General features: G+C 39.9%; 1 non-coding gene across 1 annotated transcript; it reads right to left on the bottom strand.

Annotated features, from left to right (window-relative positions):
- Window positions 1-8201: 8201 nt before the first annotated feature.
- Window positions 8202-8308, bottom strand: LOC120264165. The gene has a single exon (XR_005537337.1). It is a non-coding gene; the product is annotated as a small nucleolar RNA R71 (small nucleolar RNA).
- Window positions 8309-18015: the final 9707 nt, after the last annotated feature.

Genomic DNA, 18015 nt, shown 5'->3' on the forward strand with positions numbered 1-18015 from the left:
AATATGAAAATCAAAAGTGATGACAACTATAACTAAACTACAATACATGAAAAATGAAAAACACATTTAAAAGACTTGGGTTGCTTTCCAAGGAGCACTTGTTTACGTCATTATCTTGATATACCTTTGATAAGTGCTTGTGCGATATGAATGCGAAGCGTTCATTCCTTATGTTGAGCATTACTTTTCTCAGGTTTTTACATTAATATGTGTGTTTTTATGTTACTTTTTATGCAGGTAGGGTTGTGAGGCCGAGTATGAAGGAAATAGGCCAATGCGGATCATAATGCACCTATTTTGGAGGAGATCTTGCTAAGGTTCAAACGCGAAGACATAGGTCGGGTTGTCAGAGATGCTAGAGTGTGTGCCAACCTCCTCGTGATTCGAGTGAGCACATTTATTTGGAGGGGCACAAAAGGCGGTCACACTCGAACATTCCGATTTTATGCATATAAGAACAAGAGATCCACCAACGTGCACATCATTGAAGAGGCAGTGATTCACGACGTAAACGTGTGCCCGCTTATGCGTTACTCCCAATGAAAGTATGGAATTCGGGAGTATTTTTGGTATAGTAATCGTAGCAAAAGTTCATCGTAGCAAAACACTCAGAGAGGCACCGCCGAGAAATCGAGAACAGAGAATCCACACGAGGCGTGTGGAAATTATCCACGCCCTGTGTGGAAATTCCGCAGGGCGTGTGACATCATACACGCCCTGCAGATCACCCGATTCCAGCCCCTATTTAAAAGCCGATTTCAGCCCCGATTTTTGGTATTCTTTTCTCCATCTTTTTCCCCAACTTGTGAGAGGACTTGGCTAGGGTTTCGAGGGGTATTGGCCAAGGTTTTGGAGAAGTTCTACGGCTCCGACATCGTGATTCCATTAGGAAGAAGGTTGGTCGGGGAGCTTCGATCGAGGCGTATCCTATACCGGACGAAGGAATCTTTGGACGACGAGTAGAGGACTCTCCACAAGACCATTGTCACGACCATCGAGGGGGTTTCTTTATGGATTCATTGCTTTTACATTCGATTTCTTTAATTGTATTAAGCTCCATGGAGAGCTAAACCCCTAGTGGGTACTTGGATGATTGTGAACCTTAGGATGTATTCGTTTCATTGAACTTCTTTATTATGCTTTCAATAAATTGATGTTTATTGTGAGTTCCAACCTTGAATGCTTGATTGTATGAACATTTCCCTAGAGTGACACTAGGGTTGAGAGTTCTTGTTGGTAACCTTGTGAGTGAGTGACACACCACGAGCGTTAGACAAAGCTAGGTTGGAGAGGGTTGAGAGGGTGAGTCGAGAGGTACAGGAGCGTCCCCTTTCCCCTCCGGCGTGATAGATTCTACCTCCGTTCCTTGAGTTCTTTGCGGCCGTAATAGAGTGAGTGGTCTAAGGGATGAACCTCCGCTGGGGCCTAGTTGCGCATGCAATGGAGTGAAGCGTTGAGAGGATCTTAGTATCTAGGGCTTAATTGTGGCTAGGGACCTTCCGCCTGGACCAAAGGGTTAGGTCTATATTTAGGAAGAGATTTATCACTTGGAATCCCTAGAGTTCATTGCAACTCTATGCGAGTGCGAGGTGTTGAGATTGTTCGATTTCTCCTCCGGGACATGTATAGAGTTAGGCATAGTTGACATTAGATTTGGGACTATGTATGTAAGGATTTCCATGACTCACCATTGCATTGATTAGGAAGCATAATAGAGAGTTCTTGCACTTGAAGCGATTATCCTAGGTGAAGCATTATCCGAGTACCCCATCTTTATCGATTGCATTACCCTCTTCTTACTTTTGCTCTTTCACTTGTTGATTTTATTGTTGAGAATTGAATCAATTTCACACCTATCACAATTGATCTTCCACATAGCTAAGAATCAAACTAAGTATTTTCACTCCCTACTCCCTGTGGATTCGACCCCGCTCAGCCGGGATTATTACTTCGACAAGCCCGTGCACTTACGGGATATAAGCAAGGGGAACTTGTCAACCTTTTTCTTACCTTATGGAGGCTTGAGAAAGGTGTGCTCCTCTTGGCTACATCTAGCATAGCTACTACCAGAAGAGAAGAAAGTTACCTACCGGGGTGATGATCTTGTGGAGACCTTGAACAAGTTATCTTTAGGCCTCCATGGGAACTGTTTAGGCCAGGAATTGTGTAATTGTGGCTTTGGCAGATCCTCAGATGGTTTAAGCATCTTCCTTGCTTATTTAGTGGTCCCGAATACTTATCTTTTGTGCTTGGTGTGTAGTTCAACTTCTATGCCAAGGGCTTGCTCAATTGGTATTGGTGCCATTTTTTCTAACCCTTCTTCCTCCAATACACCAAAGTTCTCTTCCATCTCCTTTTCATCATTGTTCCCTTCCTCTTTATTGTTATTCCCATATGGGGCTTCTATTGTTGGCTCATAATAGGTGACAATCTTGAGAAGTTCTCCGACTTAGTTCTCCAACTTGAAAAGAGATGCTTGTATATTCAGAATTGTAGCATCAATGGCTTCAAATTTTCTTTTAGTATGTATCATAAATATCACCAATACATCCTTGGTACTAAATTGCTTTCTTTGTGGTTGCTTTTACCGAGAACTTAGAGAATACTTGTACCATTATTCTTGAGGTGGGAAGTTGGTTGTTAATCTATTTTGGGGGCATTCCCACTATCGTTCATGATACTAGCTCGATGCATCTGGATGTCTTCCACAATATAATGGCATGCATTGGTGTATGGATTTCTATGAAGTGATCTTTAGGTAATAAGTTTGTTGAGCTTTTCATTAAGGACATCAATTGTAGTGGCTAAAATAGAATTCGAATCATTCAAATTGCAAGCTCATTGCGTTTGCTAAGAAAATTGTACCTCACACAAAAGAGAATACAAAAATTAAGTCAAGTAAAAAAAAAAAAAGAATATAAAAGTAATATGAATGAAAAGAAGAAAAAATGGCTAGAGCAATAGCTACAAGTTTTTCTAGTATTCCTTATGTCCCCGGAAATGATGCTAAAAACTTGATGGTTGCCCATCACAAATGCACGGATCGTCAAGTAATACCTTATGCATAGATCACTAGTGCACAGATCGGCAAGTAAAATCCACGCCACTGAAATCTCTCCACAAATGGCTTCTTTGATGCTTTGGATCTTTCTCCAAGCTCCTTCTGCTTTGATTTCCTTCCTCTTAGTGAAGAATACATGCTAGATCACTGGAAAATCACCCAAAGAAAGATGGGATGGTGACCCAAATGACTAAGAGAAAAGTCCCTTTATTTTGCCCTAACTCTCCCCTTTTATAAGTACCCAGTTCATGAGGTTTGCAATGAGCCCGCAAGGACCATAAAAATGCTTTTCCTGAACCTTTCAGTCACCATGAGGGCTGCATGGTAGCCTCAAGGCTTTTAACCACGTTCATGCAGGTATCCATGAGGCAGCATGATGAAATCATGCAGGCTCCATAATACCAGCGGTAGTACTGATGGACACTTATGAGCTGTGTGAAAATAACTATGCAATTATGCAAATAATATTACAATAAGTCCATAAATACCGTAAGTGTACGGGTCATCAAGTAATACCTCGTGGGTGAGCACGAGGGTCATATTTCCCTAGGAACAGTAAGAGGCTCCTATTACTGCCTGTTCACTTAATTAATAGCCTAAATATTAGGTTGTTTATTTAATTTACTTCTATAAATTATTAAAAAATATAGTTGGAGAATCGTTAAGCACATTCAGAAGGAGTTGGGTTGTTGCATAATAGTTATCTTGATTTTTATTTATGATAGGTGTTGAGTCTGATAATCATATTCTAGTATTGGACCAGAGGAATATAAAGATCTACTGGTCCTAATATCTTATCATGCATGTCTAAATCACTAGAAACTTAATATGGAATCTCTTCATACCCCAGCCTTTTATGTTTGCCTTAAGTATAAGAATTCATCTAGAAGGGACAAATCAAAAACTATGCCTAAGGGACAATTGATCCCTAATCCAAAAACCTAGCAATGCCTAATCTCTTAGTGTATGCATAGATCTAACATGGCATGTGTGTTCTAATGTAGGGGCATATCTTTGTCATCCACATTAACAAGAATAACATTCAAGAAACATGCAATGAATCGCATAAACTAGAAAGATTTATTGAATTTAATAATCAGGATTCATAAACAATATTCGAGGAACCTAGACTTACAATTTCTCTCGAATTGGGTTTTATGGATCACAAATAAAGATATTAATAAAGAGAGAACCATAAGACCAAAAATAATGTATAAAGAATTCCTAAATTAATTCGCTCCAATAGGTCTGTGAAGGTTAAGGTCGAGAGTATCCCAAGATTGACAAGATGGCACTGAATCTCTTTGTGAGCCCTCCTCTAATTGACATACGTTGAATATCCCTTGAAAACGTCACCCAAATCTATTGAATATTTATGAAAGTCATCTCCTGTTTCTCAGATCTCTTGAACTCCGGTCGCCCTACCTTATTCGGTAAAAGAATCTCCCCTTGAGTAGAAAAACCTAAGGTTTATATAATGTTGAGTCTGTCACTGCCTCACCAAGGGCGTTGTGATGGCTGTGGTGGGTAAGTTATTGCTTGGGCTCCAAGTCACATCCTGGCACGGCTCTCTGGGCGTTGTATGGGTAGATCACGACCATTATGGGTTCACAACAGCCGTTGTAAGGCCATTGTAGCTCTTGTGTTGTTCTCAGTGATTCCATATTGCCACTGCTTGATAATGGCAATGTTGAGTGTGGACAACGGCCATGGTGAGATGTGATCATGATCATTGTGAGCCGTAGTGAATCTCTTATTCAGCAACTTAGACCAATTTGCTTCAAAATACCCCCAAATTCGTTCTTTTTCGCTAAAATAAAAATAAAGGATGTGGCGAACAAAAGAATAAAATTTTATACTAATTAGGTGCTAAACATGTCAAATTCCATATTGAATGCAGGGTAAATGATATAGAAAATATTAACTTTCTAGCACTTATCAAGTACCGCTGCTCAAAAACACCATTTTTGTTTCAGATTTCTTCCAAATTGTGTTCTTGAGCTTTCTATAGATTCTTCAAAGCCTGCAAAACAAACAAAACCAAATTAAACACAATATTGGCATTGATCTAATAAAAATACATGTGAAGAGTATACTACAATATTGCTAAAATGCCCCTGATAAAAAATGCTATTTTTGTTGCGGATTTCTTCCAAAATGTGTTCTTGAGCTTGCCATGGCTTCTTTAAAGCTTACAAAACAAATATACCAAATTAAACATAAATGGGTAATGATCCAATAAAAATATGATAGTGCTATTTTATACATGTTTTATCAATCTTAGTTAGCACTTAATCGACCATTTTGAACTTTGTTTCTGTGGATAATTAGTACTTCGTGGTTCATTTTGTATCACAGGTTGAAAGAAGCACAATAGGAGCCACATGAAGCAAATTGGGAGTAAATTGGTGCCAAACCCCATCAAAGAGAGATATACGGTCAGGGTACACGGCTGTGTACCTGACATAGTAAATTTCGGGCGGATAGCATTCAACAACCTCTTGATCACTTCTACAAAGAAGAACATGCCCATGTAAACCAAGTTAATGTCCATGTATATTTGAAAGATTATATTGCATCCCAGGTAAGAGCACGAGGATAAGGAAGGTTGCATGGGCGTGTAACTACAATATAAGAGAAGAAGAAAACCTGGGAACTACACTGACGGAGATAGAAGTACACGACTTTTTATAGCATCCCTTGTGTACTAAAGTTTCCTGAGTTTTGGATTTTCACCTGAGAGTTACACGGGCATAGAACATGCCAGTGTACTTGCCCATGTAACATTCTGGCCCTGTAGGTATAAATAGAAGATTTAAAGAGCTTTTTAGGGCATCCATGCTTTGGTTGAATTTGGGGGAAAAGGTTTTGTAGTTCTTTGGCTGTGGTTGAAGAATGCTTTGAAAGATTAAAGGAGGAGTCGAATGAGTCACCGCAATGATGAACCATTGGCAACGATAGTGGCTCACATCATCTCCAACCACGCAGCATTGAGAAAAGGGGGTTTTTCTTTACATGTTTAGGGTTATAGAGATTAAGATGAATTTTGTATTGATGAACATGAGCCCCATGGAGGGTTAACTTCTTTGGGTGCCCAAATTGATGTAGTTTGGGATTGTTTTATCTTTTGTTTGCTTTTAATTTAGATTTACCTTTTGGTTCTGAATTCATCCTTATTTACATTGTTGGTTTTGCATATCGAAAGTGGCTATATCATTATGATTTCATTTGTGTATTGAGATATCCATGCGAATAGAGCACACTTGGATGAGTAGGTATCACTGATGCCCGCCAGAGATAGTAAGGGCACTATGTACCTTTCTATTAGAATTTTAGTGGTTTATCCCCAATTCTCGGTGTAGATATCCTAAAGCTCATTGTAATTAAGCAAGGGTAGGAGTGGGAGAGATTCACTTCCATCTTAAGCATAAGTTTAGATACTAAGGAGTCTTGAGAGAGCACTTGGTGTGATTTTGGTTTCCTTTGTCCCAATTAGCTAAGGTTTAATCTCTATTAAATTACAATCATCTTATTCATTAAATTTCCAAGTAAAATTGATACGAGCACTACTATATTCATTTTGTTTAGATCCTCACTTCCTCTGATCGTGCTCCATCCCACTAGAAAATCTAGACGAGCGTTTAGCTAATTCACTCAAAAGCCCAACCGAGGAAACACAGTCTAAGCACGACCGTGCTTAGATCGTGTAGAACCCAAAATTGCCTTTTTAACTCCAGATTTTAGGGTTTCACTCTCATCTTTGTTTGGAGATTCTTCTCTCCACCGGGAGGACTTTGAAGAGAGTGAAGATCAGGCTTTATGACACCTTCTAAGGGGATCAAGGATGAGTCGGAGGCACAAGGGAAGTGGGGTTAGCATATTGGAGCTCGACTAGGAAGATTATCTTGTGAAGAAGGGAGTCATGTCTACTTTGGTTTTTTCTCTTTATCTTCCTTGTTGTAACTGTCCATGAGGGGCTAACCGTCCATGGTGCCCGGGACGTAAACTATGATGCTTTGTATGCTTTGACTACTTGTTTTTAATGTCTATGGAGTTCTTTTAGATTCATGTGTTTAATCTTGAGTTGCATAACTTGATGTGTTGGATTATGCACAGTTGCCTTGGTAAAACTCGATGTATGGATTACCATAGTTGTGATTGCTTATTAAAGTGCAAAACTTGATTTGTTTGAAATGCATAGTTATCTTGGCAAAACTTGGTGTACTTGAGAATAATAGATGCAACATTGCTTGTGAGCACACACTTGAACTTTAGAATGTACCTGGTAGTCTTTACAAGCAAGTCGGCATGCTATAGCTCATAGGGATCGTCCTGGGGGCATTGCGCTCTTGTTGTTAAAATCTTGATCCTATTCACCTGACATATCCATCTGTTCTTTCCTTATTCGCTTGTTTCTATTCTTTAAAATTATCTAATTCTTGCATAACTAGACATCGGAAGAAGGGTTAGTACTTTAAGTCCAGTCCCTGAGGTTCGACAACCCTACCCCTCACAGGGTACCACTTTACTACGTGTGTGTGACCCGTATACTTTCGGAGAGTGCATCAAGTTTTTATCACCATTGCTAGAGACTGTCAACTTTTAGTAAAATTTGGATTTCGGTGATTTAGTTTGTTAATATTGTTCATATTTGCGAACCTTAACCCAGAAGTTGAGAGGAATTTCAGAAGAAGAATTACATAGATTAATTTGAGTGAGACAGGGACAGTGGAGATCAGTGTGGACATAGGTTAATTATAGAGTATGACTGGGAATTGGCAACGAAGTATTTCCGATTTTGCCCGACCCAACTTTTAGGGAGTAGTGTCAATTATTGTTCACACTCCTGTTGCTGCGAATAATTTTGAACTGAAGCCTAATATCATTCAGATAGTACAGCAGATGTGTCAATTCGATGGATTTCAGGATGAAGACCTTTATGAGTATTTGAGGAGTTTCCTGGAAATTTGTGATAACTTCAAGGCGAATAACGTGTCTGAGGATGCTGTTCGTTTCAGACTCTTTTGTTCACATTGCGAGGAAACAGTGGTTAAATTCCTTGCCGCAAGGGTTGTTGACGACATGGAAGCAAGTTTCAGAAACTTTTATTGCTAGATACTTCCTTCCAGCAAAAATTACCAAGTTGAAGAGTGATATTTCATCCTTTGTGCAATTAGATTCTGAATTCTTGTACGACACATGGGAGAGGTACAAGGAAATGTTGAGGAAATGCCCATAACATGGAATTAGTGGAATGGATGCAGATCTAAATCTTCTATAATGGGCTGAACAACGCTACTAAACAGATGCTTGACTCAGCCTCAGGGGGTTCATTGTGTAACAAGTAACCAAGCGCGGCATATACATTGATCAAAGAGATGACAAACAATGGGTATCACTGGAGTTCCGAGAGGAGCAAGCCGGTGAACGCAACCGGAATTTACCAAGTGGATGTTATCACCACTTTGGCAACACAGGTTGAAGCCATTACAAAGAGGTTTGATTCATTGCAGTCGTTCAGTCAAGTGGGTGGATCTTCTAATGATAGTTGGGGGCCTCCATGTGAGCTCAGTGGCTCTGCTAAGATGGGTACGGGACAGTTGGAACAAGTGGATTTTGTTGGGCAGAATCGTTTATTTCAAAACAATCAATACAACAACACTTATAATGCAGGGTGGAGAAATCACCCGAATTATTCATGGAGTCAACCAAGATAAGGACAGAGAACACAACAACTGAATAGACCTCCCCCATAGAGCACACAACAACCACCATCCTCATTATCATGAGATTCTATTAGTGAACTTACCGGATTGTTGGGTCAATTCATCAAGAGTACTGAAAGTTGCTTCTTGAATCATGAAGGAATGATGAGGAACACTAATGCTACTGTGAGGAATCTAGAACACCACATGGCTCAGATGTCCAAATTGATTAAGGAAAGGCTTCCAGGGTCACTCCCTAGCAACACCAAAGTCAACCTGAAGGAATCCTTAAAGGGTGTTTCATTGAGAAGTGCGAAGCAACTCCCAACCCCTATTGAGAAAGAGCTAAAAAAAGAGCAGGTTGAGCCAGTTGTCATTGTTGATCTTGAGGTCCTGTCTATTATGGAGAAGAAAGCATCAGAACAAAGTAATGGAAATAGTATACTACCAGCTTATCAGCCAAAACTTTCTTACCTTTTGAAGGTGAAGAAGGATCAACATGAGGAGCAATACAAGAAATTCCTCGACATGTTTAAGACTCTAAACATTAATGTCCCATTCATAGAAGCTCTTGCACAAACACTGAGGTATGCTAAATTTTTGAAGGAGTTGCTCACGAACAAGAGGAAATTGGAGGAAGTGTCTTTAGTGACACTTAGTGAAGAGTGTTCGGCGTTGATCACTAACAAACTCCCCAAGAAGGAGAAAGACCCTGGTGGATTCATTGTTCCTTGGACAATAGGAGGGTTACTAAATGAAAAAGCTGTAGCTAATCTTGGTGCAAGCATCAACTTCATGCCCTACAAAATCTTCCAAAAACTTTGGCTTGGAGAACCGAAACCCAACGCTATGACCCTATAGTTGGCCGACAGGTCCATCAGGCAACCAAGAGTGATAATTGAATATGTTTTGGTTAAGGTGGGCAAGTTCGTTTTTCATATGGATTTCGTTATTCTCGATGTTGATGACAAAGTTGAGGTGCCATTGATTCTGGGAAGGTCATTTTTAGCTACTTCAAAGGCTCTCATTGATGTTAAGGATGTCGAATAACACTTTGAGTTGGAGAAGAAGAAGTTGTTTTCAAACTCCAAGACTCTATGAGGCACATTATGGACTTTGATGACACTTGTTATTGTGTAGATGTGACATACCCCTTGCATGTGTGTACCACAAGTGCATGGGTCGTCGAAGTAATAAAATACCCCGGTTAGTGGGTAGTCGAATCCATAGGGAATAAATGCTCAGAAGCAAGAAGTATTTCTATTTAACTAGAGTGAAAACCAATTTTTGAAGTTGATTCAAAATATCAATGCAAATAAAAGTAAAAGAGAGAAAAGAAAGCAAGAGGAATAAAGAGAGGTAATTGATGGTAAATGGGGCACTCGGATAATGCTCACCCTAGGGCTATTATTTCAAGTGCAAGACTAATATTATGCCTCCTAATTGAAGTTCAATGAGTCATGGAGCTCTAAAGACGCACGGTCCCAAACCTAAGGTCAACCGTTACTAGCCATCTACACTATGCCCCGGCGGAAAGGGATACTCTCAACACCTCACACTGTGTGGGATTGCTTGAAGCTCTAGGGATTCCAAGTGATAGACCCTATTACCTAACCTAGATCTAACCCTTTGGTCCATGAGAAAGATCTCAAACCACAATTAAGCCCCAGCACTAAGGATAACTCAACACTTTCCTCTGTTATTCATGCAACTAAGCCTTAGTGGAAAAGGTCTCTTAGAACTTCACTCTATTATGATCACAAAAGACTCTTGGAACATGGAGGTAATATAAATCACGTCGGAGGAGAAATGGGACATTCTGCTACCTCTCGACTCATCTTCTCAGCCCTCTTCAATCTTGCTAAATCTAAACCAATCACCTCTTCAAAGAGTTACCTAGATAGATTCTCAACCCTAGTGCCACTCTAAGGAAAAATAAAATAAATAAACACATAAAGATTGAAACTCAATTAAAACATTAATTAAAGAAGCATAATAGAAGTCAATGAAACAAAATTATCCTATGGTTTACAATTCCAAAGTACCTACTAAGGATTTAGCTCTCCATGGAGCAATACAACATCAAAGATGAAATCAAAAATAAGTGCAAGCAATCCATAGAGATAACCTCCTTGTCGTCCGTATCGATGGTCTTCAAGAGCCCCCTCATCTTCTCTAAAGACTCCTTCATTAAGCCTAGGACACACCCCACTGAATCCAAGCCGTCGGAAGCTCCCTCAATAACTTTTCTCTAAAGGAGATCGATGTTGAATGCCGTAGGAACGCTCCAAAATCCTAACTAAAACCTCTCAAAACCCTAGCCGCGCTCTCCCCAAAAGATAGGCAAAAGATAGGAAGAAGATCCCCAATTAAAATAAACTCTCAAAGCAGTATTTAAAGGGCTAAAATCGGGCATCCACACACCCATGTGGAAATTTCACACGGGCTTGTGGATTTCCAAGCTTCGATTTTTCTGTGCGCTGTGAACAGTAACTGCTACAGTAATTTTGTTGCAGTGATTTGCTACAATAAACTAGTACAGTACTTTCACTACAATGCTCACGACTTCAATTTCTTTATTGAGGCCACATGATTGGGCACACATCCATGTGATAGATCATGTTGCATCTTTCTTCCAAACACATTGATGAAGCTCTTGACAATGTTACACAAGTTGGAACAAATGAGTGTGACTGCCTTTGTGCCTCTCCACTTTATGTATTCACTTGCACATTTTGGAGGTTGTCACATACTCACATATCTATGAGCACAACTTGTGCCTTGATCCATGTTCGGTCCAAGAGTTTCCTCAATAATTGCGTCCATGATCTATTTTTGTTTTCTTTCTTCAAAAACTGTCTCCACAACCCTAAATGCACAAAAGAACGCAAATACACGTGAATGAGACACAAAATCTGATAAAAGTGATGCTCAATGTAAGGAAAGTATACTTAATAATACTTATACACAAGCACTTATCAAGATGTTATTGATGGAGTTGTTTTTGAATTCGTGCAAGATACTTTTTTAAAGGATGAGCTCTCCGAGTTATTAGAAGATGATCCTGTTGATGATGAAGTTAGGGAAGAAATGATGGAAGAATCTTATGGTCTAGAGTTAGCTTTTGTCGAAGTTTCTATACCACCGGAACCGCCAAAGACAAAAATCTCCCTTGCAAAGAAATGGTGGAAAAAGGTGACCACCAAGGGAAAAAGCCACCCATCTTACCATCTATTCCGACTACTTCCAACTACTCAAGTTCGGAGATTTTTGGTGAGGTTAATTTGATTAATTCTTTAGTGCCCTACTCATCCAGTTGTTTTTCAGATGGTTCTGAGAGGTTTCGATTTCACGAACCTCCTTGAGCACAAAAACAGGTACGCCAAGCTAGTGACGTTAAACAAGTGCTTCTTAGGAGGCAACCTAAGTCGTCGTGTTTGTTTTTGTCTGTTTTATTTTGTGTTAGTCATTTTTCTATTGGGTTGTCTTTTTCACCTTCTATTGCTGTGGTTTGCTTTATCGAGCGGCATTCGGTATCTTTGTGCATTCTTTCAGGGAGTTTGCTTTATCTTGATTGTTCTCGCGGGTTTCAATTGCTTGCCTTAGAGAAGGAAAACTCTTACCCTGGAATTGTTCAGGCCAAGCACAGGCAGAGCATGCCCCTGCTTGTCCTATTGATTTTCACTGGTTTTGGTTTTTGAAGTATTCCAGGTCAAGCACGGGGTGAGCATGTGTAATACCCTGAACTTTTGGATACCTGTAAGAAACTATATTCAGGGTATTATTATAGTTGCAGTAAGATTTTCCTGCAGAGCAATTTTGTTGAGAAACCCCAAGTGAAAAGAACAAAGACCTAAGTGTGAAAGTTTACAGAAATTATGGGTTCACAAGCAATAAAAAGGTTTGATCTGAAGTGTTTCGGAAATCAAGGACTGAAAGGTAAGTTTGCAAGGACCTTTTTGAGATACTATTTTATGATTTAGGGATCATTGGTGACTTTTTAGGGGCTTTATGTAAGGAATATTATTTTCAGGGACCGACAGTGAATTTCAGAAGAAATTTAAGTTAAGAGATAACAATATGGGAAAGAGGAGCGGGGAGAACACACTAGAGACCCAGGGAAGTGCACAAGCCTCGGTGGAACAAGTGAGGACGGGGCCGCGCTCACGTGGTCGCTGGAACCACTCGTACATATCCACTATTCACAACTCCCAGAAATGTGCCCTCAGCCGAGAATCGAACTCTCACCACTCGGTGAGAGCTCTATCGGCGACCCGTGTACCAATAGACCCGAAGGTCGTTGGTAGAGATAACAATATTTTGGATAAGCTTTTGGATGAGGTTAAGCTCTCTTCTTCTTCAAAGAGCTTCTAACAGGTGAAAAAAAAAGAAAGAAGAAAAGATGAGATGAGAGAAAGGAAATGAATTAGATAGGCTTGGAGATGATTGGAGGGAGCTCGCCGGAGGGATGACCTTGATTGGTAAGGATTTTAATGATGTATTGGGTTGTGTATGTTTGGATGTATGTATGTATGTGTGGTTGGTTTGATGAAGAAGAAGATAATGGATTTGAAGAAGGGTTGATAGAGAGGATGAAGGCTTATTGTTATAAGATGATTTTGTGTGGAAAACCATTGTATTTGAGTGGGATTTTGCATGGAATGGAGGATGAATTTTCGGCTTTATTGTAGATTACTGTTGTAACCAAAAATTTGGGTTTGTTTTGGTTAATTAAGTTGATGATGATGATGATGATGATGGTGATGATGATGATAATAGTTGGAATAGAGTTGGTTGAGTTTAATTGATTTAGTTGAGTTGGGTTTGATCAAATCAAGTGAAGTGGGCTTGATTTGAATTAGTCAAGTTCATTTAATTGGATTGGAATTGGGTTTGGCTAGCCAAATTGATATAGGTTGGGTTCATGTGGGTTTGAATGAGAGTAAAGAATTGGTTTGGTGCAACCAAGTGAGAATTAATTTGATTTGAACTCAATGTGTAATTGAGTTGGGTTGAATTCAGGTTAAGTTGGTTGAGGTTGATTTGGACCACTTGGTTCAGATTTGGGCTAATGACTTTGTGGTGAACCAATTAAAGGAGAATTAGGTTCAGTTGAACCAAGCTGGTTTAAGAGATTTTGTATAACAATTGGAATTAGTTCAAGGTTGGTTGGTTAAAATGAACTTGGTTTAGTGAAATTTAGGTTGGTTCAGGTTGGTTCAGGATGGTTTAGGCCAAATTTAGTTGGTTTAAGTGCAATTGGAGGTTAGTTTGTTTATGCAAGGTCCAATTTTAACCCATTAGAGTGAGTTAGCCCAATTAGAGAGTCAGTTATTTGTTTCTTGTATTTTTCTTTTGGGTTCTGATAAGTGCTTGAGTAGACATATTTTTATATATGTTTTACATGCATTGAGCATCATTTTTACCATGGTTTATGTCTCATATTGTGTATTTGGTGTTCTTTTATGCATATAGGTTGTGAATGCCTTGAAGAGTAAAAAGGAAGCAAAGATAGGCTATAAAGACACAATGTTGGGAGTGCTTGTTTAATTCAAGGACCAAGACACGAGAGGAGTTCATAAACGTGGAGATGTGTGCCAACTTCCAAGAAGATTCAAGTCAATTCACTAGTTGGAAGGGCACAAAAGTAGCCACATCTTCATGTTCCTTCTCTTTGTGAAGATTGCAAGACCTCTCAAAGATACGTCGATGAAGAAAGGTTTATAGCCTACCACATGGACGTGTGCCCGGACATGTGGCCTCAAGAGAAGAGTGTTTGGATCGCGTGGAAATTCCTGCAGCCCACGCGGGCGCGTGAAAAATCCACACCTGGGCGCTGGGGGCACGTGATGTGCGGTTTTTGGGCTTTAAATAGGCCGCTTTGCCCTATTTTTGAGAGACTTTTTGTCGAGGGTTTTGGCGAGCACTTGGAAGGCAAGATGGCTAGGGTTTTGGAGGAGATCTTTGGCGATATTGTTGGGGGCGTCCATCACCAACTTTGATCAATCTTCTCTCCGTCATAGCATAGAGGGAGCTGCCACCTAGCTTCGGAGAAGGATTCTTCAAGACGTTAGGGCGACCCATCAAGGCCATCATCACGAATTTAAGGGGTTTTACTTCATGGTTTTTCATTGCTTTTCATTGTATTCATCATTGTTTTGTAACTTGTTCCATGGAGGGCTAAACCCTAGTGGGTATTTGGGCATGTGAACCCTAGGATCTATGTTTTTGTAATGATTTGCTTTATGTTTCTATTTAATCCGAGTTGATTTGAGTTTTAATCTTGTTTTCCCATTGCTTGCTTGTTTAATTAATCCTTGTGGTTGATTGGATTTACATGATTTGTTACTTTGATGAGAGAGAGGTCTCCATTAGAGTTAGAACTTCAAGGTTAAAGAGGGTTGAGAGGGTAAGTCATGAGATAGTGGAGTGTCCCCTTTCCCTTCCGATTGAGTGTTTCCTATCTCCGTATTCCCTAAACTCTATGCAACCATATTTGGTGTGAGGCGTGAGATTGAGAGATTTCTCCGCCGGGACCTTGTAGGGGGTTAGGGATCCTTCATCGGGAATTAGGGTTGGATCTATCTTTAGGAATCGGTTTCACTCTTAGGTGTCCCTAGAGCGTATTGCGGTCATATGGGGTGTGAGGTGTTGAGATTGAGCGATTTCTCCGCCGGGACCTTGTAGGGTACTACTACCGGTGGCTTGGAGGCAAGGGCCGGTTGTTCTTGGATTACCTCGACTCATTAGACTCGATTTAGAAGCATTTAGTGAATCTTGAGCTTCATGTTAGATCCTAGGGGAGCATTATCCAGGTACCTCATCTTTATTGATTGAGATCTCCTTTACTTGTTTTTCTTGCCCGTTTGCTTGCTTATTAATTCTCTTGCAATTAGTTCATTTCATCACATTCATTGATTTTGACTAGATAACTAAGAATTGGTTAATACTAATACCTCTGTTCTCTGTGGATTCGACTACCCACTCACCGGAGTAATTATTACTTCGACACCCGTGCACTTGCGGTTTACACGCATATTCGGACACGTGTCAGGTTCAATTTCGTTATCAGCTTGCATTTTATTTATTTATTTCCGTTCTCCTGTTAGGTGTTGTTCAGGCTTGAGAGAGGTTTTTGGTCTAGTAAAAAAGCCAAGGGAGACTAGGTGAGTTGGTAGTGGTTACTATTTTAAAATAATTAGTAATTGCTACTATTTTGATACAAGTGCTTAATGGCTAGTATTTTGAAATAATTGTTTACTCATTTCATTTTATTATGTTTAATGATTTATATACTTATCATTATTTGCGGTTTGCTATGCCATAGCAATCGTATTAGTATATCTGGTTTCGTATAATTATAAGTTGTTTCAACTGTGGAAAATACATATATATGTGTTTTAATTATTACTTTCGGGTATTTATTTTGATGGTTATGTGTACCTTGACTTTGAGATGATTTGTGAAACTATGTGTGCATATTAAAATGTTTTACTGTCAATGCTTGTTGATTTGGTTTATATTCTGGTATAAGAATGGTGTCCTAGATTTGGAAATGTGTGTGTGATGATTTCCTAGAGTTGGAAATTGGAAAGAATTACATTATTGCATTGGCTTTGATGGTGACTGCCGACTTTAGTCTGACACTGCAGTGTGGGATTCCACGGTCCGCCTGATGAGAGGAGGCGTGGTCAACCCTGAGTTTACCCTAGTCATGAGGTGCACAACCATTGACAGGTGGTCTTTCATGTGAGAAACCCAGGGTCGCCACTAAGTCGAGGAGTGTCTTTAGGCAAGTGATTTAAGATTAGTTTTACAGTTCAGTTGTGTAAAAGATGTTGTTTTGGATTGTGATGAGGGGGCGAAGCCTAATTGTCGCTCTTAGGAGGGCAGTCTATCACAAAAATTATATTTCCTTCGAAAAGTGATTTGATGATAATTCATGAAGAATTTTTTGTTTTAAAAGCTCTTTAAAGTTGTATTTTGCCAAAATTCTGGTATTTGGGAAAGTTGGGAAATTATTCGCGAAATTGATCCTTATATATGCTATATTTAATTATTTAAAATTATTGAGCCACTATCGACCAACTGAAATGCGTTGCAGTTTCAGGAGCAGGACCCTATTAGATCGCCTGTGCTAGTACAAAGCTAGACAGGGTTGAGTCCTAGATTGGAGTGGGTCCCTTTTCTTTCTATGTGTTGGTGTCGTGATCTTGTAGTGGTTGTACCTACAGATTGGAGTAATTATGTTTGTTGTATTCATGTATTTGAACCTGTAGCTGTGTAAAGTTGTTAATCGTGTTCTTTAAGTTTGATTTGGTTTTTCAGGTGTGTCAGTTTCTAGTTAAAATGGATTTTTAACTGATGAGTGCCACATTGACCTCAGTAAAAAGGGTGGGTGTGACAACATGGGCATGCAAAGTAGGTCAGTAAGGTCATCCTGCTCTTTACACGATCGTGTCTTACCCCTTAGGACTTTTTGGAATTCCCCTGAGATAATCAAGGGGAGGGACACTCCCTGAGAATAATCGTGCTTACCCCTAGCATCTTGATGCCCATTTCACGCACGTGCTCTGTGTGCTCAGTCGCGACCATTTGGCTTCCACCACTCTATTTCAAAACCTAGCCGCCGGTCGCATTATTCCACTCCATTTCTCACCTTTTCGCACTATTTTCTTCGACTATAGTTTTTGTGAGTTTTATTTCGTATCTTGCCGTACTTTGTCGCATTTGATTACCGCTTTTCATGCATTCTTCATTAATCTTGGTAAGCCGCCATTTGACTTCGTTGTTTGATTTGGGGTTTCCATTAGCCATCATCTTGATTTGATGCTTGTTTCAAACCCTCATGAATGTCATTTTTCTTAGATATCACTGAGTTTTCTTGTGAGATGAGTGAGGGCTCATCGAGGAAGATGGCCACTCGATGTATGATCGTGTTTCCCTAGTCGAGCACCGTTAGCGTGTCCCTAGGTACTGATTGTCACCTGTGTACTGATTGTCTTCATCTTCTTTTGCAAATAATACCTAGGAAACACATTGCTTCCAAGAGGCTCAAAACTGAGGTATCCACTCCTAACACTAACTACGTGCCTACCTCTCATCCTCAGTCGCACCTGAATTGCTATGCACGACTCTCTCGTTGCCGTTTCGGCGAGTTGAGGAAAATTGATTAGGATGTCCTTCGGGAGGTTGGTTTAGAGGTAGAGGTTCAGCGGTTATTGAGCATAGGAGACTGGCGGCAGCTGT

Source organism: Dioscorea cayenensis, chromosome 6 (assembly GCF_009730915.1).
Source record: "Dioscorea cayenensis subsp. rotundata cultivar TDr96_F1 chromosome 6, TDr96_F1_v2_PseudoChromosome.rev07_lg8_w22 25.fasta, whole genome shotgun sequence".
Classification (NCBI taxonomy): domain Eukaryota; kingdom Viridiplantae; phylum Streptophyta; class Magnoliopsida; order Dioscoreales; family Dioscoreaceae; genus Dioscorea; species Dioscorea cayenensis.